The 7,183-nt window shown below is 41.6% G+C and overlaps 1 long non-coding RNA gene across 1 annotated transcript in view; it reads left to right on the top strand.

Moving 5' to 3' along the window:
• The first annotated feature begins 3,086 nt into the window (after positions 1-3,086).
• The window catches only part of LOC125614382, an 8,735-nt gene continuing 4,638 nt past the window's right edge, over positions 3,087-7,183 (top strand). Inside the window, exon 1 of the long non-coding RNA XR_007344986.1 lies at positions 3,087-3,484. This is a non-coding gene — a long non-coding RNA (uncharacterized LOC125614382). The remainder of the gene's footprint in view (positions 3,485-7,183) is intronic.

Here is a 7,183-nt window from a genome sequence, read left to right as displayed (position 1 = left end):
AAGGTATTCAAGATTTGGTTTCCTCTGAGGCCCCTCTCCTGAGATTTTAGATGCCCACTGTCTTAACATGGGCACACATGACCTTTTTTTTTTCTGTGTGTGCATATCACTGGTATCTCTTTTGCATGTCCTAATTTTTCCTCTTCCTATGAGGAAGTCAGATTAGCCAAAGACCTTTTTTTTGGTGAGGGATACCGGGGATTGAACTCAGGGGCACTTGACCACTGAGTCACATCCCCAGCCCTGTTTTGTATTTTATTTAAGACAGGGTCTCACTGAGTTGCTTAGTGCCTCACTTTTGCTGAGTCTGGCTTTGAAATCATGATCTTCCTGCCTCAGCCTCCAGAGGCACTGGGATTATAGGCGTGGACCACCACACCCAGCAGATTAGCCAAAGATTTAAGGGCAGACTTTTGGAACTCTTTCTCTGTGCTGCTCCTTTTTCTCTAGTAGATGAATAATGGGAAATTCCTCAGGAAGAAGAAGGGGAAAATGTGGCTGGAAGTGGGCAGTAGCCAGTTCCTTTTGAAGCCAGATTTAAAGTTAGGTAGTCAGAGTAGTTAGGTAAATCAGGTCTAATATCGAGTAAGATCTAAAATGGAGGCCATGTTGAGAATGAATTCTGGGAAACGCAGGACAACTCATGGAATGTTAATGAAGTCCAGGAAAAAGCCCAAGGCCAGAGCCCATCCCAAAGAAGTGTTAATGAACAGCCCCCAGCAAACTTGAAGATGCTGACTCAGAAGTGCTTCCTTGCCGCAGTCTGGCTGGGCACAAAATAACTGAGACACCACAAAAGCCTTGTAGATTCAAACAGCAACTCTTTATTCCTGAACTCTCACCAGCACTCTACACGCACGTTCTGGGAAAAATACACTCCCTCCACCGGGCTCTGCGTACCAATTCTCTCAGAACCCCCTGAGAACTCCACGGGAACTCAAGGAGTGGGTGCCTGAGGCAGAATGATATGCCCTAATCCCAGCAGGATCCGCCCTAAACCTGGAGCCGCCCTATTCCAGCAGGATCCACCCTAAACCTGGAGCAGCCCTATTCCAGCAGGATCCACCCTAAACCCGGAGCCACCCTAAACCCTGAGCAGGGTCACCTTTCAACCCAAAAATGCCATGTATCATTCCTACTTGGCTATGGCTCTCAGCACTTCCTGACCAGATTACTTTTTTGGCCCACCTGTGTCCAACCCCTTGGGCCTTCCCACCTACATTCCATCACTGAAAGAAACTATAAAATGGAGAGACAACCGCACTTCCATGAATTCCATCTCTTGGGTCCCCTTCTTCCTCTGGGAGAAGTCTTTTCTGCTGTCCTTTAATAAACTTCTATTTTCCATTCTGACCTTGTCTCGGCATGCTTCTCTGGTGTTATTCTTCAATATTGGGGAAGCAAGGACTCGTCACTGGTCAACAGCGGTAACACTTTTATGGCATGGGGAGAAAGCCAGAGCACCAGATCTAGCCAGTGACTCTACAATGGCAATGCAGTTTTTGCAACCTAGAAGTAATCACCTGTATGCTTCCAACTCAGTTCCTCTTTCTGCTCCCTGGTCCTTGCTGTGGGAGTGGTCTCTCACCAGAGGGGATGGACAACTGTGCAGCCCAAAGTCCTGTGTTTTCTTTATGTCTCTGGAATCACTGGTAAAGGTAGCCTTGGACTCCTGGCTCTTGGGCGGGGTGGTGGTGGTGTGGCCTTTCTTCTTAGAATACCGTTCAATACTGCCAATCCAACTTCCTCTTCCCCTTAGCATGTGAGGAGGGAAACACAACATCTTCAATCTCTTTCTGGTGTCCCTTGATGGATAGGCCTGTATTTGAAGGAAACTGTTGTAGTCCATTCAGGCTGCTGTAACAAAATGCCATAGACTGGATTGCTTATGAACAACAGAAAATTTTTGGTCAGAGTTCTGGAGGATGGGAATTCCAAGATCAAGTTACCAGATGCAGTATCTATTGAGAGCCAATATCCTGGTTCAGAGATGGCCATATTCTTGAAATAAATTCACATGGTAGAAGAAGAGAGAGAAATCTCTGAGGCCTCTTTAATAAGAGCACATTCCAATTCAGCCTTCATTACCTAATTACCTTCCAAAGGCCCCGACTCTACATACCATCATACTGAGGGTTATGTTTTAACATTAATTTGGGGGTGGGGGTTGCAAACATTCAGTCTATAGCAGGCTTCTATGAGGAGGATTATTTTTCTTTCTTTCCCCTTTTTCCTTCTCTGCTTCCTCTTACCCTTCCTCATTTTCCTACTTTCCCTTCCTCCTTTCTCTCCTTCTCCTTTCTTTTTCTGAGTCTCTTGGGGATCTCTCAATTAAGCCCAGTACTAAGGAGTTGCTGGTGGCTCAGTGGCACCTCAGGTGGCCTGGCCTGCCTTATCTGTTCTATTCAAGGTGTGGAGACTTCCATTTGCCTGTTGCTGTTAGCTTGTCATTGATTTGGAGGCGATCATTCTCCTGTTTTCTGGCTTTGGTGGTGGCATGGGGGTGACTAAGTGTTTATGTTGCTTTAGGGCATCTAGGAGCTCTGAATACTCACACTGGGGGTTTATTGTGAGGCACCAGAGACTGCCCAGTCACATACCCCTGGAGGGAGGCTGGGTAGGGTCTGATTGGCTAGAGGAGTGGTGGCTTGCATTACTGAGGGAGAGGGTATTGAGGAAGGTCTTCACAAGAATCTCTCACTTAATTATTATTATTTTTGTGGTGATGGAGATAGAACTTAGGGCCTCATACATCCTAGGCAAGTGGTCCACCACAGAGCTGTACCCCAACCCAATTCTCTCATTTCATTCTTAAACACTATACAATAGATAGCTATAGTTATACCCTATTTACTGATCATGAAACTGAGTCTTAGAGGGGTTGAGTGTGTGAGGTCAGACAACTAAATGAGTGGGGGTCTCTTAAATGAGAAGGAGAAAAGGGAAAGGATAAGGAAGACAAATTGATATATAGATATTTGTCTCTAAAAACTGGTGCTCTTCACCAGGGTAGGTGAGGACAATTTGATTGCAAATCATTAAAGTATTTGAATGAGCTCACCTAGCAAATATACCTCTTTTTTTTTTTTGCTGCTAACTATGGGTATTAGGATGGTTTCTAAGTGATTAACATTTTAAGAGATATTATTGTCCCTTCTGAATTGTGTGCCTTTGTGGACATGGATTGGACCACAAACTGTTGGATTGTTGTGACTGGGACCCTTGAAGGGAATGGAGTAATTGCCAATTGGATGACAAGTTACAACACAGTCACAGGAAGTGCCAAAGGAAGCACAAATAGTAGCTAATGGAATTGAGAAAGACTTTGAAGTGAATTCCTCTTATTTGCCAAAGGCTTTCATGATGAAACAAAGTCTGGACTTTGTTTCTTGTCTTGAGTGAGTCAGGAGTTTGCAATGTGGGCATCTGGAGGTCAGCAGGGTCCTGAAGTCCAATATTGGAAGGTGTCAGCCAGACCTCTCTTGTGAGTATAATAGTTACCAAACCATTATTGAAATGGGCTTTGGAAGAAAACTTGTTTAGATGGTTGTATCCTGAGATCTTTTGATCTTCCAATGTTATTAAAACCTAGTTGCTATTTTCCTAGTTAGGCAAATGTTAGAGGAAATGAAATATAAACAGGGGTTAGTTTCTTCTCTCTAATGTTTGATTTGCATTAGTTTCAAGTTATTCTGTGTTTCTTTTAAGGCCCTGTTCCACAAAGTTAAAATATGTGTGTGTGTGTGTGTGTGTGTGTGTGTGTGTGTGTATGAAAGAAAGAGAGAGAGAGGAATTTAAAAATTCATGTTTTAAGGACAGACCTTTGGTGTGTCCTGCCTTTGTTTGTTTTGCCTGTCCAAATGGCGTCTTGGATGTATCTTTTTGGGTGGAAAGCAGACACTAAGCAGAACCCTTCATGCAAGGGTAGCTGTGAAGGAGGCTGTAAAAGCTGCTGTTGGTGGCCGCCTACTTCTTCTACCATTCTCTGCACTTCTGCATTCATGCCTCTAGCCAGTTTGTACCCTTATAATGCTCAGTCTGCTCTATCACTGTATTGTATCCATCCCTCTTCTCCCTATTTCAAGAACTTCACCCCATCAAAATGTCCTTTCTTGGGGTCTTCTACACTGCCTGCTGGCCTCTACCCACCATTTTCTTTCTTTCATTCTGGAATGGAGCTGACTCCTGTTTCTCTTGGTCTGATCTCTACATGACTGTTGTTGTTTCAGTCTTGCTATAACCTCTGTTGTGCCAGAGGCAACATTAGATATGTGTTGAAAGAATGAATGGATTTGAGGAATTCTAATGATCAAAGAACATTCTATTTATTACTTCTCAATCATTTTCATATGAAAAATTTCAAATACACAGAAAAGTAGAGGGAGTAGTAGAAAGAACCCCTATGTACTTATTACCCAGTGTCAATAGTTACCAACATATAGTTACTTTTCTTTCATTTATACCTCACCCACTTTTGTCAGGTCTTTGAATTTTAGCCAAGCATGTTTATTATGGGTGCTATGGTCTGAATGCCTGTGTTCTCCTAAATTCATATGCTGAAACCCAATCATTTATGTAATGGTATTAGGAAATGAGGCCTTTGGGAGGTGATTAAGCCATGGCCTCTCCTTAATATGATTAGTGCCCTTATAAAAGAGACCCCAGAGAGCTAGCTCACATCTTGTACCACATCAGGACACAGGAAGAAGTCTCTACCTATATACTAGGAAAACAGTCTTTACCAGATACTGAGTCTGCTGGCAACTTAATCTTAGACTACTCAGAATCTAGAAATATGAGAAATCAACTTCTGTTGTTTATAAGACACCCAGTATATGGTATTTGGTTATAGCTTATACGGGGAAATCATGGCTTAATTTTCACTGATCTCAAACTGAAATTTAGCATTTTGTTTTATCAAGAACATTTCTTTTAATAATGAACGACAATAGTATTTACAACTTTGAAACCAGCAGAAATAATTTTATATCAAATTACAAAAGTTGTAGAGGTTTCAGAATAGCTTCTATGCTCAACAGTTTTTGGTGCTGAGGGTCAAAGTCAAGGTCTTGCTATGCTAAGTATGCATTCTTACACTGAGCTACATTCCCAGTCCCTCATCACTGTTTTGAAATTATGGTAATTATTATACCCACTAGTAGATCTTGTTATTTAATATGTTCATAAACACACACATACCATAACAAATACATACATATGTAAAACATTTTTGTAATTCTATAGAAATATATTTTTCCTTTGTAGTCCATTGTGTTTTAAAAATATTATTCTTAAAATAAATTATTAGGTTTCACCAATGTGTCTGAAAGGTCTCTGGCTCAAAAAAGGTCAAGAACCCCAGGTCTAGACACATTGATTTATAATACATTTGAATTCCCTATTCTAAGTGACGTGCTATTCCCCCACAACCACTTTATTGCTTAGTGCTTGTTTTCTGCCTAATACAAAGGAAAGAAGCACTTGTCTTTCAAATTTCATCTGCAGGGATAATTGCTCCTTTACTCTGTGGCAGAAGAGAAGCCTAGGCAACCTTTGCTGGCAACCCCAGAAAATAGATTCAGTCAATTATCACTTACTAATAACAGTAGGGCCTGATGGATGACTTTAATATATTTCAGTTTCCTACTGATCACATAATTCTTATAATTCAGTTTGTTTCATATTATAATCTATTTTAGCCCCTGGATGTTATGTAAATACTTAATTTTTGAGTCTTGTGAGGTTTTAGCCAGCCCAGCCCTGCTCTTGGAATTGTAAAATAAGAAGCAGGTTGAATTCTGTTCCACTTCACATTTCTTTTATCTGTATCCCTCCTCCCTTCTTTTTTATACCTTCTCTTTTTCTCCTTTACAAAGACAATTTCATTTCTTCTGGGCCCAGGTCTTTGCTAGGTAATAATATATAAGTCTATTAGGTCTCACAATCTGATGATCTCTGTACTAAATTGGTTAGCAAAAGCTGGGGGAACATTGCCCAGGTCGAAAGGAGAGACCATCCAGTTGTGTGATAAATCTTCTGTACCAGAGGTTTTATCTCTCTCTGCCTGGACTGCACTCAGCTCTCCCCATTTTATCTATGTGCTTACCACTCTTAGCCTTAGAACTCTAGTGTGACCTGGACAACTAGTGCCTGGGCTTGGTTATTCTGGAGGTGAGGCTTCCATAGCAGGTCCCAGCACCCCAGGAACATCTCTGTTTCATGTGATCTCCAATTTCCCATGTCCTATATCCAATAGTTATGTAATTGAAAATTGCTCTATTCCATTTCTAAAACCTCTGTATTTACAATGAATTGTCTTCTAGGTTCTTTATTATGTCTTAGGGTTGCTACTATTTGTATAGATCATTTGCAAAGAAGAGAAGATTGACATGCCCTGATTCTACCCTTCTAAGGCTAACAGCTCCTGTCAGTTTCCCAGGTAACTTCTTTCCTTAAAAGGGAGTGTTCTTGAAAGAATCTAATAATGATGGTTTATAATGTCAAAATATCTTAAATTTTCTATTCTTTTCAGACCATTAAATGTAAAGCCAGGCATGAGAATCCTATTAAAAAAAAAAAAAAAACTGGAGGTGATCAGCTCCAGTTTGAACTCTCTTCATGTAATTTGTACCCTGCATCTCCCCAGGATTTGTTTTCACATCTTGGCTCCACATTTTTGCTGGTCCTTCAGATTTGGTGAACTATGTTTTGGGCTTTAAACCAACTTGCATCTTGGCATCCTTAGGACGCCATATTTGGAATTGGCTCCTTGGCTCCAGATATTGTAGCTCTGGGCAAAAAGCACATTGGTTTCACTCACAGTCCTTGGAACATAATCTCTAACAGCCTAATGCAAATGCTGAGATCCTCCACTTCCAGGTTACCAGAGGTCTCCTGCAGAGTCATGGATTATTTATTCTATTCTGAAGCTCAGCAAGGCAGCATTTGTTGAGGATGTGACAGAGGTTGAACCAGCACATGGAACCACCAGCATCCTTGTGCAAAAGCATGATTGGAGTGGTTGGGAGTTGGAAATATGTCTCCATGGTAGAATGCTTGCTTAGCACACATGAACTCCTGGGTTTGATCGCTAGAACCCTGCACCCCTCCCAAAGATTGGAGTTGTTGGCATTGTTCTCTTAGATGCCCTGTCATTATGCCCTTGAGTTGTCTCCCCCCCCCC

This window comes from Marmota marmota, unplaced genomic scaffold, assembly GCF_001458135.2.
Source record: "Marmota marmota marmota unplaced genomic scaffold, marMar, whole genome shotgun sequence".
NCBI classification, from domain to species: domain Eukaryota; kingdom Metazoa; phylum Chordata; class Mammalia; order Rodentia; family Sciuridae; genus Marmota; species Marmota marmota.
Note: the sequence above shows the minus strand (reverse complement) of the source record. Positions and strands in the feature narration are given on the sequence as shown.